Raw genomic sequence first — 18,935 nt, 5'->3', positions numbered from 1 at the left:
TTTCTTCCTGCATAAATGCTGAAAGATACGCCTGCTCTTCAATGTACTAGATACTGCAGTACTCCACCTAGGATAAGTGCCAGTAATATGTGCCATTACAGCACCCTAAACACATGGGTTTCACTGTGTTTGGACAGTGGTATATTTATAATGTACTTCATTTTCCTTTGTAGAGGCTCCCTCTGAACTACACTGCACCTTTTGCAGAAGCCTCCCTGGGTCCACTGCTTTTGTGGATACGTAATTACAGGTATCTGGTTTTCCTTTTCTGTACTCACCTACATACTAAATTGATCCTTTTGGTACTCAAAATACTTAATTGTTACCTGACTCTCGCAGGATTGAAATTAGAAAATTAAGTTGAACCTTTCCACGACGTGACCTATTCGGCACCATTTTATCGTGCTCAGCCCAAAGGCACCCCATCCATTCATTACCCACTGGTATGTTGACACCCACATCTTTATACTTACTCACTATCTGCTTATTTTAAGTAGCATCCTAATATGGTAGCACACATACTTATTTGCCGTCTTGTTCTATATTGTTTTTAGACTAATGGTCGACTGGTGAAGCACTCGCCTCCTGTTCTTATAACCTGATACCAATCAGCTTTCACGAGTCCTGATGACAGTCCGGAACTCTTGGGTGACTCACAACATTAGATGATTGCATCCCAGACTAGACATTCACTTCCAAAGTAGAAACACAAAACATAGTGTCGACAGTCCTCTTTCGAGATGGGCTATGTTACTAATCCATGGCTCATAAACTATGTTGTGTATTAAACACTGTGACAAACATATGAATTGTAATGCTTGTGCATACACTATTATGTTGGTATTTTGCTTGCTGTCACCATTTTCTACTTTCTGTTTTAGAATAAACTTTGTTTTAACTACATGTGTGCTCACACTAGTGTAGTCTAATTATGCTACATTAACTTTTTCGTAGTTGTGTGTCAACACTTACCATAGCGCCCGAAGGGTGTGGTAGCTTGGACTCATACTTTTTCTTATATTTCTGTTATACCCTCATGAGCCCGGCCCCCGTAAACAAAAAAGAGGGTTCACAGCCAATTTTTTGTTGACAATTAATTCAAAGAGTACATTCAATGTTTCTCGTTTTAGCTGGGGTTACACTCTCTGAGAAAAGTGGGTAGATGTACGAGCACTGATCTGATGAGACCTTGCTGCAACAGATTTGCACTGGGTGACTCAGGGATTAGTACAGCACATTTAATTGGATTTGTTTTACCCATAGACCTATGGCAAGTGTGTCTATGGGCAGAAATTGTTCTATGATTTGAGAAACCCTGTGGGGCATACAAGATGAAGGCCTCCATAATTTGCATAGATTTTGACCTCACCATAAGTGGCTTTAACAAATATGATGTCACAGAAAGTGACATGAATCTTCAATTATAAAGGTGATCATGGGAAGTTACATTCCAATAGATTGACGTGAGTAGCCTAGAGACAAACCTTGTGATGTACATTGTATGAATAGCTCTGTCATCTTTCTTCTTCTTCTTTTTCTTCTTCTTCTTCTTCTTCTTCTTCTTCTTCTTCTTCTTCTTCTTCTTGTTCTTCTTGTTCTTGTTCTTGTTCTTGTTCTTCTTCTTCTTCTTCTTCTTCTTCTTCTTCTTCTTCTTCTTCTTCTTCTTTTTCTTCTTCTTCTTTTACTTCTCCTTCTTCTTCTTCTTCTTCTTCTTCTTCTTCTTCTTCTTCTTCTTCTTCTTCTTCTTCTTCTTCGTCTTCTTCTCATGGCGAGATCCCATGATTACAGAGTTTATTGAGTAGTGAACAGTGTTGACTGAATCCCTTCCAGTAACTTTACATTTTTGTAAATAAGGCACAGGTACATAACATAATTGGGTAAGTATTACACACTTATAGTGGAGAAAATGGATTTTGAGTAAAGTCTGCAACATAGGCAACTATATCTGCTTAGCTCTAAGTAGAAATATGTTTGCTTCCAAGAATACTCTGATTTACAGAGATTACTTCAGAAGTACCCATATCACATAACAAATCAACCGTACAAATATGTATATGTTAATCAAAATATTCTTGTAACCACCAATCTTCCGTCGGTGCTTTAGAATCACACTCACAGCTATAGAAATCAATAGCTCAAAGTCACATCAAGAACATCATTGTCCGGTCGATTTCTTCAATTTAAAAATGTATTTTTATTTCATCAATACATTATTAAAAGTTGTTGCTGCCAATATGTACCAAGCAATTTCAAAAGGGAGGCAAAGGCAAACTGCTGACTCGTTTCATCACTCCTGGTAGCTTGATCACATGATATTGCGTTCGTAGGTTTCCACATTAAGTATCCACACACACAGTATACCAATGACATCAAAAGAGGACCACATCTCGCTCACATAGCTGTCCGTCTTTTATGTTAATTGTCTTTCAAGAATAGCACAAATCATTAGTAGAAAAATGCCACCATCTTTGACATTATGTTTGGTGCACTGTATGTTTACCACACGTACAAACCTACAAAAGATCAAATGAAGCATACAGTATTTCCATGGTCCACCATTTAAATATATGAAGCAACAGTCAACATGATTTATTCTGTGTATGTGCAATGCATCCGCATTATGAAAATGAAGTGCCCAAAGAATATATTTCCGTATCTATTTATTCAGGTTGCTGTGTGGTTTTATCCCAGAAAGTGCATTGTGCATGTTCATATATGTTGAAATGCCTAATTAGATTGTAAATTGCACAGTGCTTAGCTGGCAGAGTTCTTTGGTTCGGAGTCAGATCCATACTACATGTCCAATAATCCCTCAGGGTGAACAGTCAAATATCCTGCATATGGGGAATGCATTATACGGCATCTATATAGAGAGTACTTAAAAAGCATCGTTTTGGATACTTGATGGTTGAGTACTCAATTTAGCTATAAAGTGCATCTTACTATGACAGAAAAATGTATATTTTCTTCTTAAAATCAAGCAGTCGGATATCCCACATACAAATGCTCCCTCAAAATGTACTATGGGGTATCCTACCTGTAGAAAGTGCATTGCATTGGAAATTTGTTGAAAGTGCAAAGTTTCGATTTCTGATACGAAAGAGCTCAGTTTAATTATAAAGTGCAAAGTGCTCTATCTGGAGGAATGTTATTTCACTCTAAAATAGGGCAGTCAGGTATCGCACATATAATATAAATGCGATTTTGCTTTCTTGACTTAACAATTTCTAAATCAAACCGATTACGTTGTGTTAGGAACAATTTCATAATTGTATGTAATTTTCCCTCCATGTGTCAACCCCCAAACCTTTTGCTGCTGTTTTATACCCTGATCTAGACTTTGGCAGAGAAGCGCTGCCTCCCGCCTCACTCCTCTGGGCTTTCGCTCAATTCTTATGGGGAAACTGACATGCCCTTAAAAGAGTCAGTACTGCGAGACTTTGTTTCCCTTAGTCCTTTCCTCATGTTGCAGCTTTTGTGCAACATGAAACAAGAGTGCACGGTAACTTACATTACAGCGCTCTTGGGTCTCTAGTCATTCCAAAGGCCCTAGAAACTCTTGCTGGACTTATTATGAACTATGCAAGTGTGTCACGGACGGGACTGGTGGTAGCTATCGTTTCTCTTGTGTTTTGAACCCTTTTTTGCCATGTTATCCGCGCTTACCGCATTTGGCACGAATAGGTGGCCTGGCTCCCAACATGGCCATGCCACAAGGTTCTTTGTCCTGTCTGCTGACCGTCTTGCCCCTTCACCTTCCCCAGGTCGAGCCGACCCGGGTCCGTCCTTATTTGGTCATGCACTTTCCTGCGAAACCCCAAAGCTTTTACTGGCTTCTGCATGCCTTGTGTGTGCCTCCAGGATGTGGGCTGGGATGTCTGTTCCCAATACACATCCAGGGTGCCTGAGAGTCTAGAGTGTCCTGAATGCTTAGGACCACCATGGTCCGTGATAGGTCCACGTATGGTGTGAGTGTTTGTAAGCAGATCTCCCATTGGGCCCTCTCTGTTTTGGCGCAAAGGGAACTTTGGATAAGAGGAGTCTGAAAAAACCACTACCATGTCTATCTCCTGAGTTGACACCGAACAAGGGATAAGGAGCCAAGTATCCTGCAACAAGAAGTCGAGTCGAGGAACCGCTGGTGACCCGCTGAAGGTTTGGCACCCTGAACTGCTGTTGTCCTGTGAGACCCCTCTGCATCTGATCGTCCTAGAAGGTCTGCGAAGGCGCTTCGACCCATTGGAATAGTGGGATCAACTATTCCCAGCACCTTCATCAAACCCTGCAGGTAAGCCTCTTCGGAAGTGCCCTGGGCCAACCAGTGGGCTGACCAGCTTACACAGGACGCTTTGCTCTGTCACTGCTGCTGTTTTTGGGGAAGCCCTCGAAACTCGGTTTACTGCTTGCTCTGCGTCCACGGCACCCTCACACCGAATTTCGTACACTTGGCATTCCCAGGTCTGAAGTGAGACGAGTGCGCCCAGACCAGAGTAAACGCGGTTGCTGTGTTGCCCTGCTGTGGTAACAACCTGTGCACGTCCGCTGCATTTAGGACACCCTCTACCCTGCATCCTGCTAAGCAGAATCTACACTGTGTCGAGATGTCCTGATCATCGTAGCTGAACCTGCCAGAAACGTGAATTGAACTGGGGAAGTCTGGGTCTGCCTGCGTCGGTGACCGGTGAGTAGTCATACCCCAACCGATGGCCCCTTTCGCAGGAGCCCGTTTCTTTTCTACCGCTGTTACGAAATAGCGACTCTATCCCACACTCTCACCCTGCCTCTGCCCACAAGTGGAGGCCTTGCTTGAGTAGTTTGGACTTGTTCTGCATTGCGTCATTCACCTTCCTGAACTGCCTGATATCCTTGAAGAGTCCCTCTTTTGTCCATTGGCACCAGAGCCTAGCAGGTACTTTTGAGCATAAGGCTCCTCTCTTCGTAGGGCTCGGACTTCCTCCTAGTTAGGTGTATTTCAGATGTTGAACTGGGTCTAATGATTACTTGCACTGGCTGTTTTCCTCCCCATCTAGTTGGTCTACATATTATGTGCTCCTAACTTCTTAGACCCCTCAGTCTTGTATGTATATTGTATTGATTGTTATGTGTTGGTTTACTTTAGTATTATTGTGATTCTTTGCTATGGTCGATGTTACAAAGGCCTTGTAATAAATGTGTCTATATTTTTAATATAACACCTGTCTGAAGTAATTTGTAGGTGTTCTTGCTTTGTGTGCTCATTGTGGGCTTTCAGTCACCCTCACCCCTCTTGAGACTTAGTCTTGACCGCTGCCATCACTACCCTGATTGGTCTGGCTTGTCCAGAGGTTACCCTGTTCCAAGAAACTAGGCTGGCCTTCTGAACCTCTGCCCCTCCAGGTCAGAGTTCAGAAATCCATCTTAACAAATTGGTGTACAGTGGTGGGATATGACTGAAGGTATCCAGTGTTGTGCACGAGCAAAGGCATTTCAAGTTATTCCTACCAGGACACGTAGTGAATTATCGTAGTATAACTTTTTAAAGTCCATAATAGTTTCTAACAGTATGGAAACAAGTACCTTGTTAACTTTAAATGCTTCTAAATCAGAAACATTGAAAAAGATGTGTGCTGAGAGAGGTGTCTCCCCTCAAGGCACCAAAATGGAAATTATCCAAAGAATCATGGCGTGGCAAGAAGCTCAGTTCAGCGCTATAGCTTGAGAGGACAGTGCAGAAGGAGGTGGGGCTGCTCTCACTGGTAGAACTGACAGTTCTGCCGCTGCACTGATCCATAGCGACCATGAGGACAGGGAGGATAATGTCCAATGTTTCCTCTGCCAGTGCTGATGGGGAGGCCATGCTTGAATTCAAGAAGCAAGAACCGCTGTTTAGGCAGAATGAGCTTGATTTCAATATGGCCAAACTAAAAATCAAACAGGCAGAAAAACAGAAAGACAGGGATCACCAGTTGGAACTGGCCAAGCTTCAAGTTGCCAATGGATCCAAGGGTCCTGGACATGGGTCTGGGGCCTCAACTCATCCAAGGTTCCCAAAAGATCTGCTCAGTGTGTATGAGGAAAAGAATGACATCATGGACTGGCTGAATACATTTGAGTATGCATGTGAAGTTCAACAAGTTGACAATGCTGATATAATTGCCTGGTTACTTAGTAGACTGCCCCATTCTGGCTGCAGTGCCATTATGGAAATGTCAAAAGGTGAGAGAGCAGATTTTACAATGTTGAAGCAGACTCTCATTTTAAAGTTTGGAAAGACTCCTGCCCAATGCTTACAAAGATTCAGAGAGTATAAGAAAAAAGACGGTGGTACTTGGGTATCTTATGTCACTGAATCCTTAAAAAACTTTTGGCTGGGTGGAAGGTTATAAGGTTTCTACCTTTGAAGGTATGATAAGTCTTGTCATGCTGGAACATATTTTTGCATCTTCTTCCCCTGAGCTTAAGCAGCATTTGGCAGATTCGAAGGAGATAGATCCTAAGAAGCTTGCCATTGCAGCAGATTTATGGGTGTCACATCGAGTGTCCCATAAGGACAAGACTCATCCTGGTACCTGGTAAGCAGGAGGAAGAGAAAAAATCCAAAGATAAGGAGGGTGGGAAACTGATAAATCTTCTTCCCAAAAGGGCCACAAAAAGAAAAATAAGGGTAAGACACAAGAGAACTCACAGGGTAGTGGCGGTCAGCCTCCGAAACCGAACTCTGGTTATAATAAGCCTCCCTATGTAAACAGACCCAATGGATCTTGTTTTGCTTGTGGAGCAACTGACCATGTGAAGGGGGATCCCAGATGTAAGGTCAAAACCTTGGGGGTCCTATCTGCTAATCTGGCCTTCTCCTCCTACGAGGAAGAAGAGATTACCAGAGCATCCTTCTCCCCCGACTCATTCCCCAGTGGGATAGAAGCTGAGGTAGTTTTAGTTTCCCTGGGTTCCTGGGAGCCTAAAGTCGCAGAGGCTTATGCAAGGATTCCAGATAACATCAAGCGCTACTTTAAAGACAGTGTGCTGATCAATGGAGTAGATACTCCAGCTCTTAGGGATAGTGGGTGCAGTCGAACTGTAGTGGATTCTACCTTGGTAGACTCAGAGGAAGTTGCCAGAGCTACTCTGATGCCCACTAAGTTGGCTGACGGCCCACCTCTCATGTTCCCAGTAATACCTGTAAATCTTACTATCAATGGTACAGCAGTCAGGATTCCAGTGAGCATTCAGAGGAGTGTCCCAGGAAATGTCTTGTTGGGCAATGATCTCAGAGCTTTAGGGCTTGTGGGAGATACTGCTGACAAACCCTGCACAAGGTCTCAAACAAGGGCAACACTGGCCAAGACCAATGCTCTGCCCCAGCCAAAGGGGAAACCCAAGGCAAAAGGAGTAAGAAAACCAAAAAGAGGGAAAGAAAATATTCCCCCTAACTCGCCTACCACTGCGGTGGAGGTAGTTGGTCAATCGCCCGGACCCGACGAGGAGGTGGTGATGCCTGAAGTATTTGACCCCAATGACCATCCTGAACTAAATGATTTGTTAATAGAAGGTGGTCCTGACAGGGATGAATTCAGTAAAGGCCAACGTGAGTGCCCATTTCTGGAAGGCCAAAGGAGACAGGCCTGCTCCCAGCTTGAGGGTGAACCTCCTGGGAAGCATCAGATTTATTGGTGTTAGGGAGAATTCTCTGAAAAGGCTAATTTCCCAAACCTAGTGAGTCCCCCCAGCAGCTTTGCTGGATTTTTTGGGGTTTATTTGTTTCTCCTGCTAAGAGTGAGACTCTTTTCCTCCCACTCTTAGACATGATTTGAGGTGTTCCTTTGACTTTGTATGTGTTTTATGGGCTATGGGGTCCTTTACCCCATAGGGCTTCATGTGTTTTTGGTATATGGGTTACACAGCACCCTCTGTGCCGTAACCCAGGGGTTTCGTAGCGACCCCCAAACATAGACTCCATACCCGGGGACTGACTACTGTCTCCCAGGGCATGTAAAGTCACCATTGGCTTTACTCGGCACAAATTGTGAACAGAACCAGTACAAACCATCCTATTGTGGATGTACTGGTCGGGGCAATTCTATTGCCCTGGGGTCTGTTGTTCGAGGGGGCAGTGTCCAGTCCCACTGACCGAGTTTTGGCTGGTGGCAGAGGATACTACTTTTTATATTCTTACAAAGGTAGCGGGCGCCCCTCTCTCGCAAGAACAGACATGATAACCTGTTGCTTAGAGAGGCATCAGCTTCACCTCACTGATGATCCCCAACAAGGGTGAAACACGTGTATGGGGTTGCTGGTGGTACTCTCGTTCAGATTGGAGTTGCCATTGTATTTCGGTGCTGGACTGCCCCTGGGCAGGACAAAGACTGATATGCAAATGGATATTTCCCATCTGTGAAAGGCACAGTGAGTAAAAGCAGTGGCTGCGAACTCTCAAGTGGTTAATAACCACTGAACAGGTTATCATGTCTGTTCTTGCGAGAGAGGGGCGCCCGCTACCTTTATAAAACTATTTTTTAAGGAACCTGGGATTGGTAACCCTAGGTCTCCTGGGGGCAACCAGACGTGGTCTCCCTCTCACTGTGCTTAGAGAGGCATCAGCTTCACCTCACTGATGATCCCCAACAAGGGTGAAACACGTGTATGGGGTTGCTGGTGGTACTCTCGTTCAGATTGGAGTTGCCATTGTATTTCGGTGCTGGACTGCCCCTGGGCAGGACAAAGACTGATATGCAAATGGATATTTCCCATCTGTGAAAGGCACAGTGAGTAAAAGCAGTGGCTGCGAACTCTCAAGTGGTTAATAACCACTGAACAGGTTATCATGTCTGTTCTTGCGAGAGAGGGGCGCCCGCTACCTTTATAAAACTATTTTTTAAGGAACCTGGGATTGGTAACCCTAGGTCTCCTGGGGGCAACCAGACGTGGTCTCCCTCTCACTGTGCTTAGAGAGGCATCAGCTTCACCTCACTGATGATCCCCAACAAGGGTGAAACACGTGTATGGGGTTGCTGGTGGTACTCTCGTTCAGATTGGAGTTGCCATTGTATTTCGGTGCTGGACTGCCCCTGGGCAGGACAAAGACTGATATGCAAATGGATATTTCCCATCTGTGAAAGGCACAGTGAGTAAAAGCAGTGGCTGCGAACTCTCAAGTGGTTAATAACCACTGAACAGGTTATCATGTCTGTTCTTGCGAGAGAGGGGCGCCCGCTACCTTTATAAAACTACTTTTTATATTCAACCGCGAATATATTCATATGGGATTTTCCCATTGTTCGGGGCTACCTCTTTTTAAAATAGCCTCAAACATACCGCCGGTTTATTAAATTAATATAAATTCACCGGTTGGTATTTTTTGCCGAAACTTGGTTCCAAAATGGCGTTTTTGTGTTCGCTTCTGTGACTCCAACCCAAGTCGAGCCCTTTGTTCCACTTTTTGGCGGGCTTCTCCACAGAAGCCTCCAAAAGTGGTGCCACTCTGTCTGGGTACCACAGGGGGTGTGGGAGGGGGTTTAGGCACACTGGACTGAGTTGCCTCGGCAACTCAAGTCGCACTCTTGTGTGATTGGCCCAAGTGGTGAGCCGCCCGGCTCACCACTTAGCATGTTTGAGTGACAGCTAGGCTGAATGAATGGGGGTTTTCTGCATAAAAGCAGGGCTTTGGGGACTGGAACTTCAGAGGTCGCCACAGGACCTAAAGAATCCGAGGAGGGAGAAGCCGAGCCGACCTGCAATGACGACACTTCCGGTGGAGCCCTGCTGAACCGTCTCACCACTTTTCCCGACGACAGATGAGATCTCCAGCCCAGAGAGTCTCCTTCCTTTGACTGGTGAGGATAACCAGTTTGCCCGTCTTTTCGCCTTCCTGGACCATCTCGTGGCCGCCTTGCCCGTGCCAAGCACCCCGGCAACCGGTATACCACGGTTTACCACTACCGCGAAGAAAAGAGTGGTACCTTGTAACCAGGAAACTCTGCGGCTGGTTTCTTCCCTGGCAGTGCAACGACCTTCAGCTTTCCTCCACGTCGAGACCTCCTCTTCCTCTGGACGAAACACCGACTTGCACCCGCTGCCAGGAACAACTGCCCCCGCTGGAGCGTTCTTCCCATTTTCAGGTACGGTGTCCCGCCTGGCTTCCCTTGCGACAGATCGTTCGGGGTGACAGTAAATCCTCGACTTTCTAACCTGGGTTAGCCTGGGACCTGTTAACTAACTTTTCCTGACTTGATCTCAATCTTTTGTGAACTATCTACCAAGACTCTTTGGGCATAACCCCACTGTGTGATCCTGGACACATTTTGCTTGCTCTCTCTATGAGTGGACCTGGCATTTGAACTTCCTTGCTCTCCAGTAGACTTTGCCTAACCTGCCTCACTGTGGTTCTTTGAAAAGTATTGAGATTTGTGTGCTTTCATAGCTCTGCCTTTTCCCTCCCTTTTAAATAACTAATTAGAGTGCCATCTTATGTTAAGCGCTCACCTCTGTCTGAAAATAAGTGGTGTTTCTCATTAAGACTTGTCTAATAAGTAATTAGGGTTGTGTATATATAATAGTGACTGTGTATTGAATTTACTTACCTCTTTGTGCTAGTGTAATTTACTAGTGTGTCTTTAAATAAATAAATATATACTTTTACACCAAAGCTCTGGTCAGTTTTTGCTTGTGCTACTGTATCTCTGTACCTATTGTGTATACTCTATATACTGCCTAACTCATCTTGAGAGAAGTCTGACTGCTCAGCCACAGCTACCAAGTAAATCTGGGTGGTACAGACTGCTACCAATTGGGTTTACAGCCAACCACCTGTAGTCCTAAATATTTTGCAGTGGTCCCTAAGGGAACTGCACAGGTTTCTGCCTAACAATTGGGATGGTGGACTCCTGTATAGTGAGCTCACAGAGTTTACAGAAGGAGACCATAGGTCGTTGGTGGTTCCCCTTGCTGTAAGTCCCTTCCTCCTGCAGGTGGCGCATGAAGTGCCCCTTGCTGGTCACCTTGGTATTAAGAGGACCAAGCAATGGTTATCCATGCACTTCTACTGGCCCAAGATGGGGGTGCAAGTAGAAAGTCACTGCAGGAGTTGTGCCTCCTGCCAGTTATCTGGTAAGAGTGGTTCGACAATCCAAGCTCCATTGGTACCACTCCCAATTGTGGGAGTACCATTCGAGAGGGTAGGGATCAACATTGTTGGTCCCCTTGACCCCCAAACATCCTCAGGAAATAGGTTTATCCTGGTATTGGTCGACCATGCCACCAGATATCCTGAGGCCATCCCATTGAAGACTGTGACTGCCAAGTCAGTCGCAAAAGCTTTACTATGCATCTTTACTAGGGTTGACTTCCCTAAAGAAGTTATGTCTGACAGAGGCAGCAACTTTATGTCGAAGTATATGCAGGCTATGTGTAAAGAATGTGGGGTCACCTACAGGTTCTCCTCCGCATACCACCCCCAGACCAATGGTCTGGTGGAACGGTTTAACAGGACCTTAAAAAGTATGATTGGGGCTCTGGAAGAACCTCAGAGAAGAAAATGGGATCTTCTTTTACCATGCTTACTGTTTGCCTACAGAGAGGTACCACAGGAGGTTGTTGGCTTCAGCCCCTTCGAACTTCTGTTTGGTCATCCTGTGCGGGGACCCTTAGCCATAGTCAAGGAGGGATGGGAGATGCCCACTCCCCCTATTACTACCAATGTAGTAGACTATGTGCTAGGGCTCAGAAAAAGGATGGTACTCCTGATGGGTCTGGCTAGTGATAAGTTGAAGGCAGGACAAGCTCTGGTGAAACAGTGGTATGAGCAGAAAGCTCCCCTCATCAACTTCACCCCTGGTCAGCAAGTCCTGATCATGAATCCCATAAGGCCTAGAGCTTTACAGGATAAATGGTCAGGCCCTTACACAGTGGTGGAGCCCCTGGGTGAGGTCAACTATTTAGTGGACCTTGGAAGGCCTGGACAGGATCCAAAAGTGGTCCATGTAAATAGGCTGAAGGCTTTCATCCCAAGAGTTGAAATCGCAGCACTGCTATTGACTTCAGATGTTGAGGAAGAGGAGTCTGAACCTCTCCCTGACCTGTTTCACAGCAGTCCTTCAGATAGCTCCTTTGACGGTGTCCGAGTGGCCCCTCACCTGACTTCTGATCAGCAGGCTGAGGTGAAAAATGTGCTTAGCCAATTTTGCCCCCTGTTTTCACAGTCCCCTGGTTTGACACCTTGGTGCAAACATAACATAGACACAGGAGACAGTGTACCTACCAAACGTAGGGGATACAGGATGTCAGACAAAGTACGGTCTTACATTAAGACGGAGGTCAACAAAATGTTAGATCTTGGGGTGATTGAACCCCCTAGTAGTCCTTGGTTCAGCCCTGTGGTTTTGGTTCCAAAAGCAGGTACTTCTGAATTGAGGTTCTGCGTGGATTACAGGGCTCTGAATGCTGTCACCAAGACAGATGCACACCCCTTGCCTCGAACAGATGATCTGGTGGATACCTTGGGTGCCTCCAAGTAACTCAGCACGTTTGTCCTCACTGCAGGCTATTGGCAAATAGCCCTCGCAGAACATGCCAAGGAGAAGACAGCGTTCTCAACTCTGGAAGGTCTTTACCAGTTCAGGGTAATGCCTTTTGGGTTGAAGAATGCACCTGCCACTTTCCAGAGGCTTGTGAATCATGTGTTGAATGGGTTGGATGAATTCTGTCTTGCATATCTGGATGATATAGCAGTTTTCAGTGCCAGCTGGGAAGACCATGTGAAACACCTTGGGATTGTGTTACAGGCTCTTCAGAAAGCCCACCTGACCATAAAGGCCAGTAAATACCAGATTGGACAAGGCTCCGTGGTTTACTATGGACATGAAGTAGGTGGAGGGAGGATACAGCCTCTACCCAGTAAAGTACAAGCAGTACAAGACTGGCCTACCCCCACTACACAGACCCAAGTAAGAGCCTTCTTAGGACTCACTGGGTATTACAGAAATTTCATGGCAGACTATGGCACCATAGCTGCCCCTCTGACTTCTCTCCCCACGCCGAAGAAACCCAAGAAAGTAACTTGGACTGACGAGTGTGAGAAGGCCTTCAATGGCTTAAAAGACTCCTTGTGCCAGGCCCCTGTTCTCAGGGCCCCTGATTACCAAAGACCTTTTATTGTGCAGACAGATGCCTCTGACACTGGGATAGGAGCTGTGCTATCACAAGTAGATGAGGAGGTTAAGGAACACCCTATTGGTTTCATTAGTCACCAGCTTAAGGACAGAGAGCTCAGATGGTCCACAGTAGAGAAAGAATGTTTCTCTGTTGTGTGGGCCCTACGGAAGCTGAGGCCCTACCTCTATGGGACCCACTTCACTGTGCAAACTGACCGTAAGCCCTTAAAGTGGCTGATGAACATGAAGGGAGAGAATCCAAAGTTGCTTAGGTGGTCCATAAGTCTACAAGGCTTTGACTTCACTATTGTGCATAGGCCAGGTGTCCAACATAGCAATGCTGATGGGTTGTCCAGAATGTTTAACTGACCTGAACAAGAAACTCATCCAGGCGTGGATTAGTTCCCCCTTTCCTTAGTCTGGGAGGGGCGAGTGTTAGGAAAGATTTCATAATTGTATGTAATTTTCCCTCCATGTGTCAACCCCCAAACTTTTTGCTGCTGTTTTACACCCTGATCTAGACTTTGCCAGAGAAGCGCAGCCTTCCGCCGCACTTCTCTGGGCTTTCGTTCAATTCTTATGGGGAAACTGACATGCCCTTAAGACAGTCAGTACTGAGAGACTTTGTTTCCCTTAGTCCTTTCCCTATGTTGCAGCTATTGTGCAACATGAAACAAGAGTGCACCGTAACTTACATTACCGCACTCTTGGGTCTCTAGTCATTCCAAAGGCCCTAGAAACTCTCGCTGGACTTATTATGAACGTTGCAAGTGTGTCACGGACGGGGCTGGTGGCAGCTATCGTTTCTCTTGTGTTTTGAACCCTTTTCTGCCATGTTATCCGCGCTTACCGCGTTTGGCACAAATAGGTGGCCTGGCTCCAAAAATGGCCATGTCACAAGGTTCTTTGTCCTGTCCGCTGACCGTCTTGCCCCTTCACCTTCCCCAGGTCGAGCCGACCCGGGTCCATCCTTATATGGTCATGCACTTTCCCACGAAACCCCAAAACTTTCGCGGGATTCTGCATGCCTTGTGTGTGCCTCCAGGATGTGGGCTGGGATGTCTGTTCCCAATACACATCCTGGGTGCCAGAGAGTCTAGAGTGTCCTGAATGCCTGGGACCACCGTGGTCCGTGATAGGTCCACGTATGGTGTCAGTGTTTGTGAGCAGATCTCCCATTGGGCCCTCTCCGTTTTGGCACGAAGGGAACTTTGTATAAGAGGAGGCTGAAAACACCACTACCATGTCGATTTCCTGAGTTAACACCGAACAAGGGATAAGGAGCCAAGTATCCTGCAACAAGAAGCTGATTCGAGGAACCGCTGGTGACCCGCTGAAGGTTTGGCACCCTGAACTGCTGTCGTCCTGTGAGACCCCTCTGCATCTGATCATCCTAGAAGGTCTGCGAAGGCGCTTCGACCCATTGGAATAGTGGGATCAACTATCCCCGGCACCTTCATCAAACCCTGCAAGTAAGCCTCTTCGGAAGTGTCCCTGGGCCAACCAGTGGGCGGACCAGCTTACGCAGGATGCTTTGCTCTGTCACCCCCGCCATTTCGGGGAAGCCCTCGAAACTTGGTTTACTGCTTGCTCTGCGTCCATGGCACCCTCACTCCGAATTCTGTACACTTGGCATTCCCAGGTCTGAAGTTAGACGAGTGTGCCCGGACCAGAGTAAACGCTGTTGCCATGTTGCCCTGCTGTGGTAACAACCTGTGCACGTCCGCTGCATTTGGGACACCCTCTACCCGGCATCCTGCTACACAGAATCTACATGGTGTCGAGACGTCCTGATCATCGCAGCTGAACCTGCCAGCAACGTGAACTGAAATGGAGAAGTTTGGGTCTGCCTGCGTCGGGGACCGGTGAGTAGTCCATACGCCAACCGGTGGCCCCTCGCGCAGGAGCCGTTTCTTTTCTACCGCTGTTACGAAATATCGACTCTATCCCGCACTCTTACCCTTCCTCTGCCCACAAGTGAAGGCCTTGCTTCAGAAGTGGGGACTTGTTCTGCATCTCTTCATTCACCTTCCAGAACTGCCTGATATCCTTGAAGAGTCCCTCTTTTGTCCATTGGCACCAGCGCGTGCAGGTACCTTTGAGCATAAGGCTACTCTCTTCGTAGGGCTCGGACTTACACCTAGTTAGGTGTATTTCAGATGTCTAACTGGGTCTAATGATTACTTGCACTGCCTGTTTTCCTCCCCATCTAGGTGGTCTACATATTACATGCTCCTAACTTCTTAGACCCCTCAGTCTTGTATATATATTGTATTGATTGTGATGTGTTGGTTTACTTTAGTATTGTGATTCTTTGCTATGGTCGATGTTACAAAGGCCTTGTAATAAATGTGTCTATATTTGTAATATAACACCTGTCTGAAGTAATTTGTAAGTGTCCTTGCTTTGTGTGCTCATTGCAGGCTTTCAGTCACCCTCACCCCTCTTGAAACTTACTCTTGACCGCCGCCATCGCTACCCTGTTTGGTCTGGCTTGTCCAGAGGTTACCCTGTTCCAAGAAACTAGGCTGGCCTTCTGAACCTCTGCCCCTCCAGGTCAGAGTTCAGAAATCCATCTTAACACGTTGAAATATTAAATGCTTATCTACAAGGATGTGACCCTTATACTTGCCTTGAACAGATGATGTAAGGCAGTAAACTAGTACAAATGTAGGAACAATCTTACTCCCTGTTCACTCACTGTTCATAAAAAGGAGAGTAGGAACTCTGATTTTCGAGTCTGGGCAAAAAGATATACACAGCCAATTCCATGTTCAATACTAGTGTGCGTGTGTGGAAGACCCAATCAATAATAAACCAACACATTAAAAAATACATAAGTAACATCTAAATATGTCAAGAAAAATAAGTTTGACTCTAGTAATATTTGGTGTCCCCATCTCACTGCAGCTTCCTGACTGCATTGGTCAGAGGGACAACTTAGCACATTTTGCCACAGTATATTTTAGGGGGAGTGAGACAGTGGAATAGGTGTGGTGGGATGGAAGAGGAAAGTGGGGGTGCAGGACAGGCGATGTGAATTCCTGACTCCATAAAAAACTGTACTAAGATGCTGTATGTGTCCCATATGGCCAGTTGTCCCAGAGCTTAATATTTCCCCCATCTTGAATGGACAACTATAAGTACAAGATTGCAATGCAGCATACATCTAAATAATGGCCTCTGTTTTTTGTAAATGTACTTTCTAAATTCAGGCCAATAACACAAGCTGTGTGATAAGGTAATGCGATTGTAGTCATTGCTTGACACACACACGTTACATAAATAAGGTGAAAAAAAAGTACACTTTTTGATTTTGTCAAATAAGCATACATGAACAAGGTAGACACTGAAAATAATTGTGTAAATAGTTTTTATTTTCTTGTAAGGAGGCACAAATATGGGTAGGTAACTCGAGCTTTGTTTGGGTTTTCATGGGAAAATTGATACATTACAGTGCCTCTTACATAAAAGTTAAAATATATTATGGTATTGTCAATATAATGGTTACTCCAGAGGACTATTACCAATAAAGCACACCCATTTTATTGTTAAACCATACCAAAGGTCCTCAATATGAGTGTGGCCGTCTGGAAATAAGGGTCCCGGTAACAATGTACCGGCACACTTTCCGGATTGCCACACTCCGGGTGGAGCGCCGGAGTGAGCAGAGTGTTTTGTGTTTAGCAGACCTTCTGGCGGAGGGCTTCATCGCTCTCTACTGTTTGGAGGAGCGGCTTTCCTGCTGCTTGCTGTGGAGACACAATCTTAAGTGTTGGGGACAAAATCCCAGGTAGGGTCGGGGGCATTCTAGGAGTTGGCAGACTCTTGGAAGGCCCAACATCTTACCACAAAAGGAATGCAGACATATGTGTGTTATTATACTGGCTCTCCTATGGCAGGTGGCTGGCCTGGTCCACCCCCAAGTCACTAGCTATAACAATGTTGCCGTGTGAGGGTCTTACCATTAGTTCATGCCCATTGCTACTGTGGGGTGAAATAGCCCTAAAATGCCACAGCTACAGGCCAGAGTCAGAGGGGGAGATATGCCCCTCAGCAAAAGGCCTGTGCTGGAATACATGCAAAATGAGGCCCTTGCCCAAACACGAAGGAGCAAATTTAGGCATTTAAACATGGGGATGTCTGGAAATATTCCTTGCTACATATGAGGTGAAAACCTCATGATACTGTTAGGTAGGTCTGGAAAGGATGAGACCCCCATGGCAAAAACGGCGACATCCAGCATGTAAATGAAAGGTCCATCATAAACATAGCAATTAGGCATTGAAGCTGTAGGCTAACCTGAACAAAAGGGTCCCTCTTGACATCAGAGCTAAAGACCAGATCTCTGCTCACACAGGGGGAAGAGTGAAGGCAGAGCTTCACACCCATTGCACACAATGGGAGAAATGCAATTTTGGGAATAACCTGGGTAGTAATGATCTACATTTTTCATGTTTGGGTTTATGAAAAGCTGTCAGTGAGCTGCTTCTGGAGGGTCCAAAATGATTTTGGTGACACCAACCTATCAAAAGTTATCAAACACAAATTAATTCTGTCCTCTGTATAAATATGGCAATCATAAACATTTTAGAAAAGTTATAGCAGGTGATAGATACTCTGCCCACCGAAGGCCATATTTGTCAGTAATGTAGTTTGGGCGTAAACGAGAAAATACAGTAGCTTTGCCCCAATATGTTGCACAGTCATCAAACAAGGTTTATGCAATTCACAAACAAATGTAATGTCTGAATATGTTGGCATCTTTGGCATAATATGATGAGAAAGGGTATTTTTAAAAACATGAGATTTCTAGGTACAAAAGCCAGATCCAACCACATGCCTGTGTCATATGATTGATTGGGTATCCTCCCCTGACTGCTCAAATCACGCCTACTTTCCCGGAGCCTACTGGCTTATGGAGAGTGAGGGATCCCTTCACCACTGCCCAATCAGTTGTGTGAGGAGGATGACACAGCTGTGATGTCATTTGGCTTATAAATAGGTTACTCCTCCTAAACTGGAGATTCTCTCTACAAAATCTGAGCCGTGCAGCTGACAGGAGATTTGGAGCTATATTTGCAGAGATTGGGCCTGGTCCTGGAGTGAAGTAGGGACCTGGAGTAACTGGTTGGGGGCACAGAGTGAGGCCTTGATTGACCCTTTTGATGGTCCTGGCAGTGGAGCCCTGGCACCATTGATGACTATAGAATCCTTTTCTTCTGTAAGTATAGATCTCCATAGTCATAGATTTAACAAGTCCCATCTATGTAAGCACTAGCCTAGAGTGTCCATAAAGCGAAATCCTCTATTCTATGTGTTTGTGAATATTAGTCATTTTTCTATTGAAAAGTATTTGTATTTGTCTATGCAATTTGGCAACTCTCCCCTTGACAAATACTGTGTTCCTCTGTGAATTTAAGTAATTTTTCCTATGGAACAAAATAATCCCTTGTGTATCTGTTTATCATATAGATCTCCTTCCCCTGAACAGTCCTTTGTTTGCATTGTTAAGTAAGTTATTTCCCTAGTATTTTGCTTAATAAATCAATTAATTCCCCCATTGAAATTCACAGAGCAAGATTGTTGCAATTCGAAATCAGCCATCTTGTACCCAGTGAGGTTATTTAATTGTTATAGTCATTAAAGTGTTGCCCCAAAATACCTATTCCCATTATGTGATAAAACCGAATTTGTCCATGTGTAAATTGTGGCTCTAAAAATAAACCCCCATTTGCATCTGTCATGATAAACCCACACTGTTGTTCCCATTGTGAGAATCCCTTTGCCCAAAACATCCCTGAGAGTTGC

The sequence above is a fragment of the Ambystoma mexicanum genome, chromosome 4p (genome assembly GCF_040938575.1).
Source record: "Ambystoma mexicanum isolate Mex_15411 chromosome 4p, UKY_AmexF1_1, whole genome shotgun sequence".
Classification (NCBI taxonomy): Eukaryota; Metazoa; Chordata; class Amphibia; order Caudata; family Ambystomatidae; genus Ambystoma; species Ambystoma mexicanum.
This window is presented reverse-complemented; position numbering follows the sequence as displayed.